Source organism: Sapajus apella, unplaced genomic scaffold, assembly GCF_009761245.1.
Source record: "Sapajus apella isolate SASKATOON/1434 unplaced genomic scaffold, GSC_monkey_1.0 scaffold9, whole genome shotgun sequence".
Lineage (NCBI taxonomy): Eukaryota > Metazoa > Chordata > Mammalia > Primates > Cebidae > Sapajus > Sapajus apella.
Genome location: NW_022436949.1, coordinates 31,850,269 through 31,873,072, shown reverse-complemented (window position 1 = coordinate 31,873,072; position 22,804 = coordinate 31,850,269). Strand labels below are relative to the sequence as shown.

The following is a 22,804-nucleotide window of genomic DNA, read 5'->3' as shown; positions in this document are numbered from 1 at the left end:
GGTCATGATTTTAACCTTACCTCTAAATAAGTTAACATTCTCAGGTACTGGAAGTTAATACGCCAACATATTTTTTGAACAACACAATCCATGTTGTCATTGCCGTTCTGCTAGCAAAGCAAATTCTGGCTTGAACACGATGATTCAGGGCCATCAACACCTGTGCTGACTGACTAGCCCACATAACATGCTTTCCTTCTATTCACTGCTTTCAGCCTCATTAAACTGCCACATATTATCAGTGCACAAAATTTTGTTTTCATGAGTCATCATAAACGCTATATATAAATGCACTATTGAAAAATTGTGGTGGACTCAAATATTGTGCATATCTCCCATGCTTACTTGTATGTTGCATTGTCACATCAGATTTCAGTTATAAAACTCAACTTCCAAGACAAAATTATTAAAAATTTTGTGGCATCATGGTTTCAGATCATGAAGTTATGCATTATTCCAACAACATGGACCACCACTTGCCCTTACTGATCTGCTACTTCTGCTTCTAAAAGTGCAACCTGTCAGCAATATAGACCAAGAGCCCCAGTTAGAGGTGATTACTTGAAGAGATGAACTGGCCATGATGGAAACTATCTCAATTTGTTCTCACAGGAATAGAAAACACTTCCAGCTATAATGTTGCCTTTGCTACCCACAGAGCTTCAGCTAGCACCCCTTGAAGGGACTTACAAAATATCTGATTCCCAAGCATAACATTTAAGCAGGAAATCAATTCAGCAGTGTAGAAGATGCTGGATGGTCCTATGACCATGTGATGTTGGTTATATCACATACCCCCACCACCAGCAGCTTCTGCCTAGAAGTGTTAGAATAATAAGAGTATTAGAATGGCATGTTTCAAAGACACAACTGAAGTGTCATCTTGGAGGAAATAGCATGTAAATACTGCTCGCGATACTCCAGTGCATAGTGTACACATAAAATCAGAGAGCATTGAGTCAAATCGCATTTTGTCTCCTATAGAAGGAATATGCATGTTTGGGAAACTAAGGGTTGGGGCCAAAGTTGGCCAACTTATCACTTCTATTGACTCACCAAGGGACTTATACTTCCTGTCTCTGTAACTCTGATCCTCAAAGAGTTGCAGGTTTCTTTGACTGAAAAGCCATGGCTGCTGGCTGGAAACTCTGGGCTCCTTATGTCTGGGGGCTGATAGACAATAAGGGGAGTATTCATTTCAACAGAGGTACTTGACCATGGTTAGGCAAATGTAACTCTACGTATTTACTCAATGGTGGCACAGAAAAGCATATGTTAAATTCTGGCAAAAATCTCTTGTATCTCATGGTTTATCCTTGCCAACTGTAATTATAAATGAATACTTGCAATAACTCATTCTGAAGAAAGGTTACCAATTATTCAGATACCTGCAAAATAAAGGTTTAGATCAAACTATCAGGCAAACTAAAGGGATTGGAAGAAGTGGTAGCTAAAAAGAAAATAATTTAGAATGGATAGTGGAAGAGAAAATGATGAGTACCATTTGTGGTCCCAAAACCAAATGCAAAGACCAGACTGTAATTCTTTTCACAAATCTCCTTGTTACAAATTTACTCTTAGACATGTAAATGCTCAGCTCAAACCTCCTTTCAGAAGAAAACTTGATGCTCTCTTGCAAGAAATGCAATTAACTCTTAACTCAGAGTCCAATTTGGACTGTTAGTAAAGGCTAGGCTCTTCTCGTGACAAACCATAGCCAATAATGGGCAAGGCAGTGGAAAAAAAAACAGTCGTTACTACCCTATTTGGGACTTTTCTAGTGGGCAGTCATTCTTTGGGCATCCCCCTTCATTTGGAAAGATTTGTTCAAGTATACATTGCAGTCTGATAGTAACCCCTACCCAATCATACTTTTTTTTTTTTTTGCATCTTTCTCAGGCTTCTTTCCCTAATAAAACTTTTGGAGTCTTAGCTCCCTTTCGGTAATTGTCTCTAAGCAATTTCTGAATGAGCCCACTGGAGATAAGCAAGCTTATTTTTCAATGTCAATTTCAAGAATAGAATAGTTAGTAACAGCAAATTAAGACTCCCTGAAATGATAGCATGAAGCTGAGATTTGATATCATTATCAATCAGATCCTTTCCAGCATGGGATACGTAATAATGCAAATAATCTACCCACTTTGAAGAAGCAGCCTAGTTCTAGACAAAACCATTTGCATTTGCATCCCCAAAATTACCAGATATATTTTGGTGTATGAAAAGGCAATTCAAGCAGAGGGCTAAAATTTCTATAGCTATATTGAATATTGTGTAATAGAATATAGGAGCAAGTGATAATACTGATCACTAAATCTCTTAATATTTTGATTGCTTGTTGTCTGTGTATAAAAATGCATATATATATATATATAAACATATGTATCATATATATATATATATTTTAGCTGGAGTGTAATACAATCTGGCAATGAAAATGTGGTAATATGGTTATAAAAGAGCAAATTTAAAAATTCAGTGATTGCATTATGACCCAAAATTACTTTGTTCAGTAAGGGAAACAAGTCCTAAGCTTTCCTTCATAATATAGTTCAAAGCTGCTGTAAGCTCAAATTCTCAGGGAAACTGTAGAGTGCAAAATAGAAAATTAGCAGGAGAAAAAAAGCTTAGGAATTATTATTTTTTTCTTTCCTTACTTTTTTTACTCTGCTCTATTTCTTTTGCAAGGACAGCTTAATACCTCTCTTGAAGGTTTATAGCACTTGTGGGGTTTGAGGTTTGGAAGCTAGACCTCCTCCTTTTCCTTACATTTCCATTGGCTGCAGATGGTCTCTGCTGGTGAGAACACAAGATTACACACTACCACATCTTTCTTTCTTCTCCTATTCCGTAGCTGACAAAAGGGACAAGAATACTGCATTGTTGGCCATCATAGCTGAGTGACACTTACAGCACACTGAAAGTCAGGAAGAGCTGAATTGTACTAACACCACAAATTTAATACAGTGGAGAAAGACATTTCTGGAAGTAATTATAACTTCCCACATGTGTGTCTTTAGAGCTGAGTATTGTTTATTTTGGGGAAAGGATAAGGTCCTTCTTCAGTAGAAAAGCATAAGCAGACTAATAAGGGGACATGCTGAGTTGAAATTTCAGGAGCTCCCAGCTCCACAAATGTCATTTTTTATTCTCTTTGCTTTGCAACAAGATTCAAGCAAAGTTACAACTATAATTGCAGAGTGAAGGAACTAAGTAATAGCATGTTCCAATATTTCTTCTTTTAACTCAGTGTTATAGCCTGTGAAACAGATAGATAGTCATGAATATTGCCTGAGTATTATGGAAAACTAAATGAAGTGGTACTAGTTCTATAAATTCAATGTGCTTTTTTTGTTTCTTTGTTTAATATTGGCAGCTCTTTATTAAAACCTACTTTAGGCTAGGCATGGTGGCTCATGTCTGTAATCCCAACACTTTGGGAGGCTGAGGTGGGTGTATCATGAGGTCAAGAAACTGAAGACCATTTTGGCCAAGATGGTGAAACCCCATCTCTACTAAAAATACAAAAATTAGGCTGGGTGCGGTCCTTCATGCCTGTAATCCCAGCACTTTGGGAGGCCGAGGCTGGCGGATCACGAGATCAACAGATCGAGACCAACCTGGACAGCTAAAAATACAAAAATTAGCCGGGTGTGGTGGCACATGGTCCCAGCTGTGGTCCTGTGGTCCCAGCTACTCGGGAGTCTGAGGTGGAAGAACTGCTTGAACCCAGGAGGTGGAGGTTGTAGTGAGCCGAGATTGCACCACTGCACTCCAGCCTGGTGACAGAGCAAGACTCTGTCTTAAAAAAAAAAAAAAAATTAGCTGGGCATGCTGGTGCGTTTAATCCCAGCTACTCTGGAGGCTAAGGCAGGAGAATTGTTTGAACCTGGGAGACAGAGGTTGCAGTGAGCAGAGGTCATGCCACTGCGTTGCAGCCTGGCAACAGAGTGAGACTCTGTCTCAAAAAAAATAAACAAACACTTTGTTGGTATGTCATCACTGACCATAATGATTTTTATAATAGTATATTTCAGTCATCAATCGAAGTTTTTCTTCATAGAGATAGAAATTCACCTTATTTTTCTCTGTCGCAGGAATAATTTATTAACACTTTACTAATTATGGCAAAATCTGAATGTTAGAACTTAGTATAGTCTAACATAATTTAATGTTAACATAATTAATTGACTAGATGGTATAATAATCAGGGAGATTTAGAAAATAAATGCAACTAAGGCTATTACCTCACTTATTGATTTAACACTTGAAAGCAAATTAGTTGTTCAACAGGGGAAAATCAGAGATTTCCACATAAAGTACTGTGTGGAGGCAAATATAGAAAGGAGACAGGGAAAAATAGCGTGGTTTGCTTCTGATTACATATCATGTATCTCGGTATTAGACTATAGAGTTTTTATAAGATAACTATTAATAAAAGTACACACACATTTGCATGGAACCTCAGAATATCAGTTCCAGAAGAGCCTCATATACAGGTTTCATGCATACATTTTTCTTGGTGTTTATTACCAAGATCAAATGTGCCCCTATAGGTTTTCTCTTCTTGCCAGTATAACTACATGCAGCCTGTGGCAGGTCGCTGAGCTTTAAAATGCAATGCTGCATTTAAATGTCAGCTCTTAGATGCTTACTCAGACTTTCTTGAAGAAAGTTATTTTGTTGCCATAAGGTGGAATGGACATACCAGACCTCATGGGTAGATTAAGACAAAGCCCAACATCAAGAAAATTTTATTTCTTGTTAAGACTTTGGCTGCTTTACTAGAGAAATATTCTAGGAAATAAAAACCTGTACCAATAGATAAGAGATTTATGAGAAACCTGGAAGCTCATCTCATATGTAGGAGGCCTGTCCTTAGGCATTAGAGCTGCTGAGTGATTTGCTGATGGCTCCTCAACTTTTAATTCAAAGGTAATATTTTGTTTCCACTCTTTGTTACTTGGTCTCAAGTGACTCTTTGTAAAAGGGAATTAAGGGACCTAGTCTCCCTATGTAGAAATTAAGGCAGCAGAAGGGACAGGTTTTTGGAATGTATCAGGGCTCCAGCACTATAAACAGTCATTATCCTTATTTATATGGATATTGCTCTGGCCACTGGTATTCTAATGATTAGGGCCTGATGTCAAGGTTTGTACAGGACAGTTTTCTGTGTTTAACAAATATTGAACAAACTAAAATTGGAATTGCAATACCGATGAAAATACATATCATGGCTTAGGAAACTATTCACAATGAAAAATGTGTATGTCTTCTCAAAGCAGTTGGTATAATCCCAAGAGGCAGGCAAATGGGTGCATAAACAGGATAGTGACTGTGAAGGAAACTTGCGCTAAAGTGGGTATGGTGCTGCGAGATCCCATGAGATTCCCAAACCAAAATGATTGGGAGTGGCATTTACATGTTATGCCTAAAGACATGAAACCTTCCCATGACAGGAAGGTTGATGACACTGAGCCACTCCCTAGTCATCAGGGTAAAAGTATGTTCTAACAGAAATTTATGTTTGCACAAAGTTTGCCCGAATTTCCTGGATGCCTTCCAAACACTGATAATGCTATTTTATAGAGGCATACATTGAAATCGATTGGATGGTGGAGGCTGGACAAGTTTTCATGGGAGATAGTCAACTCTGCCCCAGGGATGGGCCAGGCACTCTAAGAATCTAACCACAACCTTTCCACTCTGGCTTAAAATCACTAAATAATTCAAGAGTTTGTTTTTTACTTAGTCTGGCTTTCCCATAATCTGCCCAAAGAACTACTATTTTATTTTAGTTAAAAATAACCGTAGGAATAATAAAAATTTGCCTTTGAAGTTTAGGAAAGAGAAAAGTATATTTAAAATTGAGTCATTATGTATGTTACATGACTATACAGAAAAAAACGGGTATAGTTTGTGAGTTAATTAGGGATTCAAGACCTGCATGGTATCTCTAGCTTTTAGGCAATATTTTACAGAGTGAAACCGGAACATACGAACTTACTAAAATTATGACTACTTTAATCCATTGTGGGTTTGTTTTATCAACTCAGCTTTAAAATCTGGAAATTCTTTTCATTCTGTATTCTGTTAAAATACCTAGCTTTAATCCAGGTGGTCAATAGGTCTAATATTGGACTACTATGTTGAGAGTGGGAAATTATTGGTAAATTCTAATACTGATCATAAAAACTCATTGTACCAATTTAACTTAGCCCTCAAACAGTTTACCTTTATGAAGGCCAAAATCTACAAAGCTGTGTAGCTTCTAACCACTGGCTGAAGAAAATAGTCCACCTCAGAAAATATGTAGAAATAGGAGTAAAACCTGAAAGGTCACAGTTTTTATTTTGATGTAATTTGAGATTATTTTAAATTAAAAGAAAACATTTTTTTTCTCTGGGCATGGTGGCTCCTGCCTGCATTTCCAGCACTTAAAGGAGGCTGTGGCAGGCAGATAGATCACTTGGGATCAGGAGTCTGAGACTAGCCTCCCCAACACGATGAAACTCTGCCTCTACTAAAAATACAAACATCAGCTGGGTGTGATGGTGCACATCTGTAATTCTAGCTAATAGGGAGGCTGAGGGAGGCCTATCCCTTGAACCCAAGAGGTGGAGTTTGCAGTGAGCTGAGACTGCACCACTGCACTTGAACCTGGGTGACAGAGAGAGACTCCATCTCAAACAAAACAAATAAACTAAGAATAAATAAGAAAAGAAAACATATTTGCTTGTAATCTTGTAAATTATATCACAGGAGAGAGAGAATATAGTTTTAAATTAAATTTACCTTTGAAAAAAAATAATAAAGAATATAAAACTTGTCTCCAAAAGGCAGAAGTAAAATTGCACGCACCTGGGAGGGTCGGACACTTGTCATCACCTGAATGTTATTCTTTTACTTGTGGTGTGTTGTTGATGAGTCAGATGGGCACCAGGTCCTTTCTGAATGTCTTGAAAGATGGACAGTAAATGTTTTTGTTTTGCTTTGGGTTTGTTTTGTTTTGTCTTTTATCCTTTAAAACAGTATTTCTCAATGTGTGTGGCCTTGAATTTTTTGAAAGGATAATTGTTCACTGTAACATGCATTGCATGATGTTTCATACTCCTGGTATCTACTTATTAAAATTCTGATAGCTGGTTCCCATGTTTTTAATAAATTTTTTTATAAAGTGACTCCAAACATTTCCTAATGTCCCTAGGAGGGTTGAGAACTACTATGAGGTTTACACTTATCTGTTCCCGATGAATGAAAACTTGAGGGGCGACATGGGGCATGTGACCCTTGGAGAACCCAGCCTTTCGGCTAAGGTGCTTTGGCCATTTTCCAGCTGAACATTTTTTTTTGGTCCTCTAGGGAAAAAGTCAGGCTTGAAAAAATATCACTGGAAGGGAATTGTATAAAAGACTTAGGCCACTCAATTCCCAAGGGAGAGGAAGAAATGTCATGGGGAGCAGTTCATTTCCACATTTTCTTACTTTTACAACCCGTAATACTTTACCGAAAGGTGAGAGGGAAGTTGCTTTCCAGCATTACAAACTACAACACACTTATATTTGAGCACCGTGATCACTGTCCATTGTTTCACAGCTAGAAGAGAGGACAGATCACCTTGCAACCCTTGTGCAGATGTCAACGTTTTTCTGCAGAAGGCCAGATGCAAATATTTTAGGTTTTGTGAGACAAACCTTTTTTGTCACAACTACTCAACTGTACCATTATAGTTCAATGAAACCAAAGGTGGTATATAAGTGAAGGGAATGGCGTGTTCCAATAAAACCTTATTTATAGGCCTGGTACAGTGGCTCACGCCTGTAATCCCAGCAATTTGGGAAGCTGAGGCAGGCATATCACCTGAGGTCAGGAGACTGAGACCAGCCTGGCCAACATGGTGAAATCCTATCTCTACTAAAAATACAAAATTTAGCCTGGCATGGTGGCAGGCGTCTGTAGTCCCAGCTACTTGGGAGGCCAAGGAAGGAGAGTCGCTTGAACCCAGGAGGCAGAGGTTGCAGTGAGCCGAGATGGTACCATTGCACTCTAGCCTGGGCAACAGAGTGAGATTCCATCTCAAAAAAATTTTTTTTAAACCCATATTTACAGATATGTACCTTTTATGTCACAAAATATTATTCACTAATTTAATATTTTAAATGTTTAAAAAAATGTAAAAACCATGCCTACTTTCTATACCCATGCTACAAAATAAAAAGCAACAGGCCAGATACAGCCCATGAGCTACAGTTTAACACCTGACCTTGAATGGCCACCTGTGGACTAGCCTTAGCCAAGTTCACCAGCTCAGGTGCCACTATTGCTCAAGAGACTTGGCTGTATTTGAAGGATTAAGGAGGAAGGGGTCCAAGATCCCTAGTAACATAGTGACTAAAGAATAGGTGATCCTAATAAAGAGCTATATATACAATGTGGTGTGCATATTTTAATCTTTCACTTCTGTGCCAGGAAAATTTTTACCCATTTAAACATCTTAACAAATTTCTGTCTCTTATAAAAAAAAATGAGAGAAATGGTGTTAACAAAGCTATTTGTCCCTTGAAGTTAGGAATCTTTCATTAACATGCTTAGAAAAATATTTAGTTGCAACAGTACTTAGGAAGAAGCAAAGAGGAGTATCTCACCAGGTTTTTGCCCAAAAATTTAGCAGAAATATTGTGGTGTGTAGGGTTAATTTCAAGTTAAATGCTGCATTGGGTTTTGCTGACTGAGACGTATATTCATGAAAATAGTTTATCTCCCAAGCCTCTGCTTTTCTTAATTTTTTTTTTTTACTATTTATTATTTTTCTTCTTAAGAGCAATAACATACTTTTTTAAAAGTCTGCTTCAAAACTGTCACAATTATGTTACTCATACCTACTCTCAAAAAGCTAATAAAATAGGTGAGAGAATAATTAAATACTTCAAATATGTATTAAAATGATCAGCCTGTTTGCACAAGAACTCTATGCTAATTCTCTTCCTTTTCTATAAGTTTGAAAAGTTTTTGTTTTGCTGTTGTTTTTGTTTTTTTAAGATGGAATCTCTGTCGCCCAGACTGAAATACAATGGCACAATCTCAGCTGGCTGGAACCTCCACCTCCCGGGTTCAAGCGATTCTCCTGCCTCAGCCTCCTGAGTAGCTGGGACTACACACACATACCACCACACCAGGCTAATTTTTGTATTTAATAGAGACAGGTTTTCACTATGTTGGCCAGGCTGGTCTCGAACTCCTGACCTCAGGTGATCTGCCTTCGTAGGCTTCCCAAAGTGCTGGGATTACAGGTGTAAGCTTCCATGTCCAGACATTTGAAAAGATTTTAATACAAAAATTTAAAAGAAAAACATATGATCTCTTTGTCTTCTTTCTCTTTTATTCCTTTGTATACAGCCATTCATTAAATCTTGTTAATTTTTGGCCTAAATGTCCATCTGCATATCACAAATTACTCCAATTATTTAGAATTCTCATTTTTCTTTTTATCTTATTTATTAACTTCTCTCAATATCTAGTCTAATTTCTTTAAATACTGCATGTGTGTTGAAATGCTTCCTTGACTCCCTGACTCTTCCCCCAGATTGACCCTCACCCCAAACACTTTTACCTGCTGTTTATATAAATGCATCAATATCCTATCCTATTTCCTCTCTCATCTTCTCTTTTTTAGTAGAAAATATTTTTCTTAGCATCCTTTAGGACTAAATCTTTCTTACCTATATGTCAAAGCTCTATTTCTTAAATAAGATATTTCCTTAGTTCAAAGATAATTTTATAAAGGGTAATGTTGTTTGATTCATTCAAACATAAAATGACTACAGGCCAAATATTTTATTTACTCATTAATCAATAAGGCAGCCATGAGGCTGTAACAAGTAGTTTACAGAAGCATCCAGAGAAGAGATGCAAATATGCAATAAGAAATATTAAATATAGTTGCTAATAGAAGTAAAAATTCAATATATATGACAATAATGTAACTGCCTTTGCAAAAATTATAACTGAGACAATTATTACAGTGAAAGAGATGTGACCTCACTGACTCCATCTTGCTTCTAACCTCCACGCTGTCTTTCTTCATTCCTGGGCATAGGCCAAACTAACTGGCAGGAACTTAGGTCTTTTGGTTTAGCTTTGAAACAAAGACAGTAATACTCCTTTCCGAAAACAAACCCCCTTCCTTCCTGGGGACTAGACTGCCTTGTAGGACTAACAAATCAGCCACAAGATGAGAAATAGTCATTTAGGAGTCACATGCAGCTGGAGGCTGCAAGATTCTAAACCTCTCCAAATTGCTTCTGGTGATAAAATCACTATTGTAAAATCTGCGATGAATACTCCAGATATTTTGCAGACCTTGCACTCCATGGATCAGCTGGCACAACCTGGATGGATAAATTGGCTCATCTGGTCCTGTGTCCCCCACCCAGGAACTGACTCAGTGTAAGAGGACAGCTTCCACTTCCTATGATTCCACCTCCAACCTGACCAATCAGCATTCTCCACTTCCGGAGCCTGTACTCACCAAATTATCCTTTAAAACTCTGATCTCCAAATTCTTGAGGGGACTGATTTGAATAATAACAAAACTCCAGTCTCCTACACAGCCAGCTCTGTGTGAATTACCTTTCTCTATTGCAATTTCCCTGTCTTGATAAATTGGCTCTGTCAAAGCAGCCAGTAAGGTGAACCTGTTGGGCAGTTACAATAAGCAACTGGAAATACATGAACAAAGCTCATTTCCCTTACTAGGAATAATTTGCATTATTGTTAATTCTTTATCATTTACAGAGTTGTAAAATATCTTAAATGCAATGAATATGGCATACCCAGGGAAACAGATAACCCAGATGATTGCATAAAACAGAATGCCCAGTAATCTTGCTGTGTGTGTGCCCATTTCAAAGTCTTTACAATTTTTCCTGACACTGAGTCACTTCTGATTTTCTCCCTTTCTTTTGAAATGTTGCCTGTGGCATGTACAGCAGTTTTGGTTCATCCCCTTCATACCTCCAGGGAGCTCATAGGCCAGCAGCAGTGGTATCCGCTGAGAGATTGGTAAAACAAACATTCTCAGGCCATGCTCCAACCTCTTGAACCAAAACCTGCATTTTAACAAGACTATCAGGTCACTTATGTGAATATTAGAGTATTGGAAATGGTGATCTATACTACATCAACTAATGCCACTTATAAGCTGATGAACTTGCATTGTTCACTATTTTGTTACTATATCTTATGTTTCTTTATTTCCAAAATCTTTAGAATATAGCTTTAAGTAAATAAGGGAATTGAATCCAATTAATTAATTAATTAAAATCTTTTCTCAAAATGAGGCAGATGCTGGCACTGTTTTCCATTACTAAAGGTTCTTAAATGGCTTTAAAATTTATCTGTCGTCTGATACTTGTGGAAGCTACAAGACATAGCTGAGCTCACAATGCACTGGAAAAATGAATAATGGAATTTTTTTTATTCCTTGAAATATTTAAGAACTGTGCTATAACACATTATTATATATAAATAAAAGACATATCAAATACTAAGGGAATAAAGATCAAGTAGGTATTTTACTAATTAAAGTTCCCAAATAGGAAAAACTGTACCTTGTTTTACTTAATGTATATGATGTTCTCAACAGTGCTATGTTCCTGAAGACATTAAACAAAAGAGTTTTGGTATCTCAGTCTTAGCAAGTCTGAATTGAGTCAATTCCACACATGAGCAAAATATACTTTTACAAGATTTATGGTGCTCTCTTTGGCAGCACATATACTAAAAAATTAGAATGATACAGAGATTAGCATAGCCCCTGCACACCGATACCATGCAAACTTATGGAAATATTCCATATTTTTTGGAAGAAAATATCCTGCTTTCTGACAGATTACCTTGAAGGAAGAAAAAAGAACCTATTTTTGTGGATTATTTACCAATCACACTGCACAAGCATTTATTTTAGTAGATTTTTAAAATAAAACTGCTAATGCCAAAGGTTTGCATTAAAATAAATGAAATAAAAATAAATAAACAATAAAAAAATTTATGAAGCAAAACTAAACTTCTCAAAACCACCTAATATGTTCTTGTTAGGTTTAGACATATTGTTATTGGGGCTAACTATATTAGCAAAAAAAAAAAGTTAGAGGGATAAATATCCATTTATACTTTCACACAGGAACACACTACAGGGAGTTGTTCTGGTTGAAAAGTAGGAATGCTTTACCATGAAAAAAAATTTCATTTATTTTTAGTTTATCAGAGGTTCAGCTGAACTTTCTCTCTCATGTAATTTGTTAGTTAGTAATCAAAGCTATTTCAAATTATGTTTCTTCCTAAAACAGTTAAACCATAATTTCTTTTTAATTATACATTTGTATATATATCTATAAATGGGTAGCTCATATATTTTTATTTAGGAAAAATTTTTTTTATAGGAAAAGCTTCTTAAAAATTCAGATTTGAAGTGCCAAGTTCTATTCTACTTAAGGCTTATTTCTAAAGAGAAAGCAATCCAAAAATGAAATGCCAAGAAAGGTGTTTTTAGCTATTCAGTATCCAACAACCACCTCTCTGCCTGTACATAGGCTGTTTTCTCATAGATCCTTTAATATGACAGGAAAGGTGGGCCATAAAATTTTCTTTTCCTGTGTGATCTTACAACAAGGAAAAAAGCAACATTTGCTGTGCAAATAATAATAAAGACTTAGGTTATCAGCTCTGAGTTCCATGATATGAATCCGACTTCCTGCTCTAGTCATTGAATTTCAATTGACATAAAACACATTGATCTATAATTATTGCTGTAATATGAAATTAAGCAACATAAATTACAATGCCAGCAGGCGAGGTGGCTCACACCTATAATCCCAGCACTTTGGGAGTCCAAGGCAAAAGGATCACTTGAAGCTGAGAGTTCAAGATCAGCCTTGGCAGCATAGCTAGATCCCTGTCTCTACAAAGCATTAAGAAAACAAAAAATTAGCTGGGTGTGATGGTGTATACCTGCAGCCTTAGCTACTCAGGAGGCTGAGACAGAAGGTCCCCTTGAGCCTAGGAGGTCGAGGCTGCAGTGAGCTATGATCATGCTACTGCATTCCTGGCTGGGCAACAGGGTGAGACACTGTCTTTAAAAATAAAAAATTAGAATGCCAACAATTAATGTTAAGGTTAATTTTATACAAGAAAAAAATTTCATCAAGTATCACTTCAATTTTCACTCCTTTTTTTCCCAAAAACACAATCAAATTAATAAATGAATGAACTGTCCAAACCCTTGCAGTCAGTAATGATAGTTTTCCAACTTTCAAAACTCTTTATACTCATTTTGGACCTGCATAGTTTTAGAATGTACCCTGAGGCAAGCTTTTCTTCAACTGTTTTCTTAAAGTACAGGCTCCTGCTAGTTTTGGTTTGTGGTTGATCAAGATGCTCCCTCTCTTGCCCATTCCTGTTTTGGTATCTCATTTTATATTTAAGGCTTTGACTCACGGAGCTTCCTGTTTTGTAATCGTCTGACTCACCAGGAGAGTGGAAATGAATATCAAATATCATGTCTTGAAACTTTACCATATCAATTAGTTTACCTTTACCCATACTGTAGGATTGAATCTTCAAGGATTTTGTGTGTGTGTGTGTTTTGTTGTTGTTGCTTTTTTAGGGAATTATTTCTAAATAGAAAGAAATTCTGTTTTTTTTTTTAATTAATCTGTGGTATTTAAGACTCAACTGAAAGATGTAGGTTCAGTTCCAGATTGTTAAAATATATGGTTAGATTTTACTTACTCAAAGATTTTACCTAGAAGTCTTTTAGAGGTAAATAATTCCCACACTCAAAGCCTAATCTCCTTTCTCTACTTTTTGTCTACAAATCTTCTCTCTCCAGGTGGGTTCCTTGGTTCAGTAATTTGTACCATAACCTTTCATCCACTCAAAAATCTATATCCACATAAAGATGGTTTATTAAGCATATGTACTTATAGATATGACATTCATAACAGAAAAAGAAGACAAGCTTAAAATTCATAAAATGTTCGTCTTTTGACATAACCTCTCTCCCTTCCCCTTTCCCTTTTCATATTCCCCTCCCTCCTCCTCCCCATCCTTTCTATCCTTGGTATGATGAGTAGCTCATACTATAATTCAATTAAGTCTGAAATGACTGTCACTTACAGAAGATCTATTTTGTGTGAGCCATAGTACTATCTAAGGGTATATATAAAAGACATATACCCTTGAGGGTATATATCTTTCTGTCAGTGCCCATGAGAGACTTCATATCACATCATATACTCACAAATTATAGGAGTTAATACATGTAAAATGCTAAAGTATTAGCTAATAAATAAATAGAAAGCACAGGTAACTCCCACAGAGGCCCACTGTGAAAATTGTTATAAGTAAGAGTACCAAGTTATTGTAAGAACAGAAAGATGAAGTTGAGGCCTACATGTGAACAACTTTTAATATTTATCAGTACAACTGTTTTAATTAACTTCACCATTAGGCTTTTATAACATTAAAATGTTTACATTTGCATGGAGATGGATATATTACAAAAAAAGTGACTCTCTAAAAATGTTGCTCTTTTTTTTTTTTTGAGACAGAATCTCACTCTGTCATCCAGGCTGGAGTGCAGTGATGTGATCTTGGTTCACTATAACGTCCACCTCCCAGGTTCAAGCAATTCTCCTGCCTCAGCCTCCTGAGTAGCTGAGACTGCAGGCACCCACCACCATGCTTGGCTAATTTTTTGTATTTTTAATAGAGACAGGGTTTCAACATGTTGGCAAGGCTGGTCTCAAATGCCTGCCCTCATGGTCCACCCGCCTCGACCTCCCAAAGTGCTGGGATTATAGGCGTAAGTAGAGGATAGAATGAGGGCTTCCACAGGCTAGGAAGGGCAGGGAAGGGGAGAATGAAGAAGAATGAAAGAGAATGGAGAAGGTTGGTTAATTGGTACAAAATACAGTCAGATAAAGAAAGAAAGTGGAGCAAGACAGCTGAATAGGACCCCCAGGAACTCCAAATTGAACAATTATCCTTGCAATAAAGCACCCTCATAAGAACAAAAAATTAAGTAAGTAATCACAGTATCTGTTTTAAACATAGTAACAAGGAAAGAAGCATTGAAGAGGGTAAGAAGGAAAGTGTTATATTGCCTAAACCATGGCTCCAAACCCCAAATGCCAGGTAGCCTAGAATGGAGAGGTAGTATGTATGCTTGGGGGAGAGAGAACAAATTGACTGTGAGATTGGCATTGGAACACAGTGTTGCGCTTTCACAGCACATGAAATGACAGAGTTCTGCCAGTGACCATGTAGCAAACATCTACAAATATCTACAGACCCCTGGGCCGGCTGGGCACAGTGGCTCACGCCTGTAATCCCAGCACTTTGGGAGGCCGAGGTGGGTGGATCATGAGGTCAAGATATGAGACCAGTCTGGCCTATATGGTGAAACCCCATCTCTGCTAAAAATACAAAAATTAGCTGGGTGTGGTGATGCATGCCTGTAGTCTCAGCTACTTTGGAGGCTGAGGCAGGAGAATCACTTGAACCTGGGAGGTGGAGTTTGCAGTGATCCAAGATTGCGCCACTGCACTCTAGTCTGGTGACAGAGTGAAATTCCATCTCAAAAAAAAAAAAAAAAAAAAAAAAAAGAACAACCCTGGGCCAGTGGAGAATCCTTGGTCCCAGCAGAAGGAAACTGAGTCTCAGCTCACTCCACCACCAGCTGATCAACTGATGAACGTGTCCTGTGGCCTGGAATAAATTTGAGTGGCACTTGGACCACAAGGACTGCAATTTGTGGGCAAGCCCTTGTGCTGTCTAGGTCTTGAATGCAGTGGACTTGTGGTGTGACCCAGTATGACATCAGCTGCATTGGCCAGGAGAGTGCTTGTAGCATCCTTCCCCCAACTGTAGGCAGTGCAGTTGGAAGAGATACTGCTTCCACTTAAGGGAAGAAGGGGAAGAGTGCAAAGGACTTTGTCCTGCAATTTGGGTATGAACGCAGCCACAGTAAAATACAGCACCCAATTCCTGAAGCAATTGGATAACAGAAAGAAATAGAAGGCATTCAAATTGGAAAGGAAGAAGTTAAAGTATTCTTGTTTCCAGAAAATATGATCTTACATTTAGCAAAACCTGAAGACTTCGCCAAGAAAGTATTAGAACTGCTAAATTTAGTAAAATTGCGGAATACAAAATCAACATAAAAAATGTGTAGCTCTTCTATATGCCAATAGTGAACAATCTGCAAAAGAAACCAAGAAGGTAATCCAGCTCACCACAGCTACAAAGAAAAGAAAAGAAAGCAACAAAAAAAAAACAGAAAGTAAACTTAATCAAAGACATGAAAAAGAATTCGACAATGAAATCTATGAAACACTGATGAAAGAAATTGAAGGAAACCCAAAGGAATGGAAATGTACCTTGTGTTCATTGATAAATTGATTGGAGGAATCAATATTGTTAAAATGTCCATACTACCCAAAAAGATAGATTTAATGGAATCCCCATGAAAATACCATTGGCATTCTTCTTCACAAATATAGAAAAAACAATTCTAAAGTATATATAGAACAACAGAAGACTCAGTATAGCCAAAGCCATCCAGAGCAAAAAGAACAAAGCTGGAGACATCACATTACCTGACTTCAAATTATACTACAAAGCCATGGTAACCAAAACAGCACCTTACTGGCATAAAACCAGACACATAGACCAATGGAAAAAAACAGAGAACCCAGAAATAAGTGCAGGCATTTATAGTCAACTGATTTTCAAAGAAGGTGGCAAGAATATACACTGGGGAAAGGACAGATTTTTCAATAAATTGTACTGGGAAAACTAGATATCTATACACAGAAGAATAAAACTAGAACCCTATTTCTCACCATATACAAAGATTAAATCAAAATGGGTTAAAGACTCAACTATAAGACCTTAATTTGTGAAACTATTGGAAGAAAACTTTGCATAAGCTCACAAGGACATTTGTCTGGGCAAAGATTTCTTAAGTAAGACCTCAAAAGTACAGGCAACCGAAGCAAAAATGGACAAAAGGACCACATCAAGCTGAATGCTTCTGAATAGCAAAAGAAACAATAAACAAAGTTAAGAGACAATCCACAGAATGGGAGAAATTTTGTGCAAACTAACCATGAAACGAGGGATTACCAGAATATATAAGCAGCTCAAACAACTCATTGAGCTTGTTCGAGGGGGAAAAAAACAAATAATACCCTCCTTCTTGCCTGCAAGAAAGTAGAGGGTTACAGTCTTAAGGCAATAAACACATGAAATATCATACTAAAATTTTACCTTTTAGATTTTAATTGAGAATTAATGGTTCTTAATTATAAGAGGTGAAGCACCCAAGTCCATATGAAGGACATAAACCCATGAAAAGTGAACAGTAAGAAGCAAAATGATCCTGGGTATGGTTTTCTCCAACAATATCATTAGCCTCAAGATGAAATAGGCATGAAAAACAACTACACAGAAAAATAACCAGTTTGAAATACTTGTTTAGATAGAAAGTCTTATCAACACTAACAAACAAGCAAAATGTCTCTTTATTGTATCACCAAGGAAAGAATTGTTTATCTAAAGAACTTCACTTCCTGGGAACTACTATGATTTAAGCAAGGAGATAAAAGATGACTTCTAAAGCAAGTCTCACCCTTTAACTCTGCTATCAAAACTTAAAATTATACCTGTGTATTGTTTTTATGGTCATCAGAACTAAACATATTTCTTTTCTCCAAAGAAAATCATATCTTAGGGTCAGGCACATTGGCTCACACCTGTAATCCCAGCACTTTGGGAGGCCAAGGCGGGTGGATCACAAGGTCAGGAGTTTGAGACCAGCCTGGCCAACATGGTGAAACCCGGCTCTACTACAAATACAAAAATTAGCTGGGTGTGGTGGTGGACACCTGTAGTCCCAGCTACTTGGGAGGCTGAAGCAGGAGAATTGCTTGAACCCTGGAGGTGGAGGTTGCAGTGAGCCAAGATTGTGCCCCTGCACTCCAGCCTGGGCTACAGAGGGAGACTCCATCTCAAAAAGAAGAGAAAAGAAAAGAAAAGAAAAGAAAAGAAAAGAAAAGAAAAGAAAAGAAAAGAATCTTATTTTAATAGAAAAAAGCAGTTTGCAAGAAATGTTTCAATTTGCTCTCAAGGAAATTAAGTTCCCACCAGAATGTGCCCACAAATTTTGGCCTTTATCCTCTGCAAACTGTTCTATCTTTCTTCTCGGCTCCCTAGGGTCCATCTATTAACTTTGAGAGCTATAGATAAACTATGGTGAGAGGTTTACCCTCTCCAGTTAAACACTAATACTCTTTATGTCCTTGAGCCTTATTAAAATTGAATTCAATCACTGCAATGTGCTAAGGGGAACTAATTCAGGTGATACAAATAAATCGCAAACTAAAAAAGTAGAAACGCAAGCTATTCCAGCTTGCTAGTCTACATGATTAGCATTTAGGTCTATAGCTGAAGAACCTGGCCAGTCTGATATGCAGGTTCCTAGTCCTTTCCTGGATACACATTTTATATCTCTAATTGGTTTTCAAGCACAATTAGCCATATTACCCACGTTTCAAAATAAAACTTTGAAGGGCTTTGTTTCTAACCCCTTTGATAGATGTTAAGAATTTGGATTACCAAGTGTATAAGACAGTAGAATTGTAAACAAAGCTTTGTACTCTAAATATGCTTGAATTTTATCACCAGTTGGAAAGTCTAGGTTTGAAAAAAATGATTCAACAGAACTTTGCTATTATGCAACACAGAAAAACACTCAATAATTTGTAAATAATTAAAGCTTATGTTTTGAGTTATTAATATATAGAACAGAGTGAAATTAACACAAAGTTGGTTCAGGGAACAGGAAAATTAAAATTAGTTCAAAGGAGTTGAATATGTTGACTTCAGAAACATTCATCCACCAATCAAGAATAAATCAAGAATTTAGAGTTGATCTGTTCAACTATCATACATTATTTATTACAAAATATTCACTGATCAGTAAATATTTTTATTGGATGCAATAACCATAGTATCTAAAGTATATAGTCAAGTAGGAAAACTAAAATTATATAAAATAACCCAATAAAGTAAAAGAATTAAATGCCATAAAATATATTTAAAAAACATTGAGAAAAAAATGAGTTTTGGTACCTAGATATGAGTGACTCTTTAGAATGCAAACAAATTATATTGAAATTGCTGTCACATCCACTGAAACACAATACTTGAAGAACACAATTTACTTTTCATCACTATATTCTTTACCTCTTCAAGTAATCATATGGATTATAATATCATTTTATACAAGAAGAAAACTGGCTGAATGATGATAGGAAATAGGTCTAACACTATTCCACTTATAGGTGGCTGAGCCAATATTCAAACTCAGATGACCCCCAGGCCCTAAATTTCAGACTGTTATTTTTTTGAATATTGTACTAATTTTTTTTCTCCATTGTATTAATCTGGAAAAAAATATAGAGTTGGAGAGATGGCAGGCAATAATATAAAGGAAGGATCTATGGTTAAAAAAACCTTTTGAACTGCATCTTTGTATATATATATATATATATATATATATATATATATATACCTAAACACACACACACACACACACACACACATTAATTTCTGGGGTACATGTGTAGAACATGCAGGTTTGTTACATAGGTATACATGTGCCATGGTGGTTTGCTGTATCCGTCATCCCATCATCTACATTAGGTATTTTTCCTAATGCTATCCCTCCCCTACCTCCCACCCCCTGACAGGCCCCAGTGTGTGATGCTCCCCTCCCTTTGTCCATGTGTTCTCACTGTTGAACTGCATCTTGAAGAGCCTTTAGTATCATGAAGAGATAGAACATGCATGTATTCTAGAAGGAAGAAAGCTGAGCAAAAATAAGCGGGTCACACAGCACCAGAAGAATGTCAACTGCTAGCTTCTCCTAACACTAACAAAACATTCAGTTGATAAGATCTAGAAGGTTTACTGCATACAGCAGCAAGGGATACCACCACTTTTTTTTAGTAGTCTCAGCAGGAGAGGTTGAAATTAGAATACATTGTTTTAAAACTATGGCTTCCTTTTGTTTTGGTAAATAAAGGGTCAATGAAACACAACCACACTCATTCATCTAATCATTGTCTACAGTGATTTTTACACCATAAAAGCAAAGTTGAATGTGTGCAACAGATATATTGACGTCAAAAATATTCAAGTGTTTGCTACACAAAAAGTTTGCAATTCCTGATTTAGAGGATTTCAGTTTCATATAAATAGTTTAGTTTTTCCCAGCATAGAGAACTAGCATAGTTCCTAAGTACCTACTCTTTCTTAGTATATTAAGTATACTTAATTATATGGTAATAAGTATGCATTATGCTTAATTATATGTTGCCATTGGATATTATTATGTTTCAACTAAAATTACTATTCTATATTACTCTTAACTATACATATTTAATTTATATTAATATGTATTCTTAGTATATAAAGTCAATCTTTAAATCATTTATAAAGCAGTTATTAAATGCAAGACATAATTCTAATTTTGGGGAATGCAATAGCTAAAAAAGACACTCCCACGCACATACAATTTTTTTTTTTTTTTTTTGAGACGAAGTCTCACTCTGTCACTCAGGCTGGAGTGCAGTGGCTCCATCTTGGCTCACAGCAAACTTCACCTCCAAGATTCAATCGATTCTCCTGCCTCAGCCTCCCAAGTAGCTGGGATTACAGGTACCTGCCACCACACCTGGCTAATTTTTGTATTTTTAGTAGAGATGGGTTTTCACCATGTTGACCAGGCTAGTCTCAAACTCCTGACAACAGGCGATCCACCTGCCTAGGCCTCCCAAAGTGCTGGGATTACAAGCATAAGCCACTGCGCTCAGCCAACGTACAATTTTTTTGTTTGTTTTTTTATTGTATTTTAGGTTTTGGGGTACATGTGAAGAACATGCAAGATTGTTGCATAGGTACACACATGGCAGTGTGATTTGGTGCCTTCCTCCCCTTCACCTATATCTGGCATTTCTCCCCGTGCTATCTCTCCCCAACTCCCCACCCCCCATCCCTCCCCCATTTCCCCCCAACAGACCCCAGTGTGTAATGCTCCCCTCCTTGTGTCCATTTGTTCTCATTGTTCAACACTCGCCTATGAGTGAGAACATCTGGTGTTTGATTTTCTGCTCTTGTGTCAGTTTGCTGAGAATGATGGTTTCCAGGTTCATCCATGTCCCTACAAAGGACACGAACTCATCATTTTTGACGGCTGCATAATATTTCATGGTGTACATGTACCACATTTTCCCTGTCCAGTCTATCATCGATGGGCATTTGGGTTGGTTCCAGGTCTTTGCTATTGTAAACAGTGCTGCAATGAACATTCATGTGCATGTGTCCTTATAGTAGAACGATTTGTAATCCTTTGGATATATACCCAGTAATGGGATTGTTGGGTCAAATGGAATTTCTATTTCCAGGTCCCTAAGGAATCACCACACTGTCTTCCACAATGGTTGAACTAATTTACACTCCCACCAACAGTGTAAAAGTTTTCCTATTTCTTCACATCCTCTCCAGCATCTGTTGTCTCTACATTTTTTAATGATCGCCATTCTAACTGGCGTGAGATGGTATATCAATGTAGTTTTGATTTCCATTTTCCTAATGACCAGTGATGATGAGTATTTTTTCATGTTTGTTGGCCTCATGTATGTCTTCCTTTGTAAAGTGTCTGTTCATGTCCTTTGCCCACTTTTGAATGGGCTTGTTTGTATTTTTCTTGTAGATCTGTTTTAGTTCTTTGTAAATTCTGGATTTCAGCCCTTTATCAGATGGGTAGACTGCAAAATTTTTTTCCCATTCTGTTGGTTGCCAATTCACTCTAATGACTGTTTCTTTTGCCGTGCAGAAGCTGTGGAGTTTGATTAGGTCCCATTTGTCTATTTTGGCTTTTGTTGCCAATGCTTTTTGTGTTTTGGTCATGAAGTCCTTGCCTGTGCCTATGTGCTGAATGGTTTTGCCTAGATTTTCTTCTAGGGTTTTTATGGTGTTAGGTCTTATGTTTAAGTCTGTAATCCATCTGGAGTTAATTTTAGTGTAAGGCATCAGGAAGGGGTCCAGTTTCTGCTTTCTGCACATGGCTAGCCAGTTTTCCCAACACCATTTATTAAACAGGGAATCCTTTCCCCATTGCTTGTTTTTGTCAGGTCTGTCAAAGATCGGATGGTTTTAGATATGTTGTGTTGCCTCCGAGGCCTCTGTTCTGTTCCATTGGTCTATATCTCTGTTTTGGTACGAGTACCATGCTGTTTTGATTACTGTAGACTTGTAGTATAGTTTGAAGTCCTGTAGTGTGATACCTCTAGCTTTGTTCTTTTTGCTTAGAATTGAGTTGGCTATGCAGGCTCTCTTTTGGTTCCATATGAAGTTTAAGGTGGTTTTTTCCAGTTCTGTGAAGAAGGTCATTGGTAGCTTGATGGGAATAGCGTTGAATCTGTAAATTACTTTGGGCAGTATGGCCATTTTCATGATATTGATTCTTCCTAACCATGAACATGGAATGTTTCTCCATCTGTTTGTGTCCTTTCTTATTTCATTGAGCAGTGGCTTGTAGTTCTCTTTGAGGAGGTCCTTTACGTTCCTTGTTAGTTGTATTCCTAAGTACTTTATTCTCTATGTAGCAATTGTGAATAGCAATTCAATCTTGATTTGGCTCTCTTTAAGTCTGTTATTGGTGTATAGGAATGCTTGT

The 22,804-nt window shown here is 37.1% G+C and overlaps 1 non-coding gene across 1 annotated transcript; it reads left to right on the top strand.

Annotated features, from left to right (window-relative positions):
* The first annotated feature begins 11,754 nt into the window (after positions 1–11,754).
* On the top strand, positions 11,755–11,861 carry LOC116551423. The gene has a single exon (XR_004268920.1). It is a non-coding gene; the product is annotated as a U6 spliceosomal RNA (small nuclear RNA).
* The last annotated feature ends 10,943 nt before the right edge of the window (positions 11,862–22,804 follow it).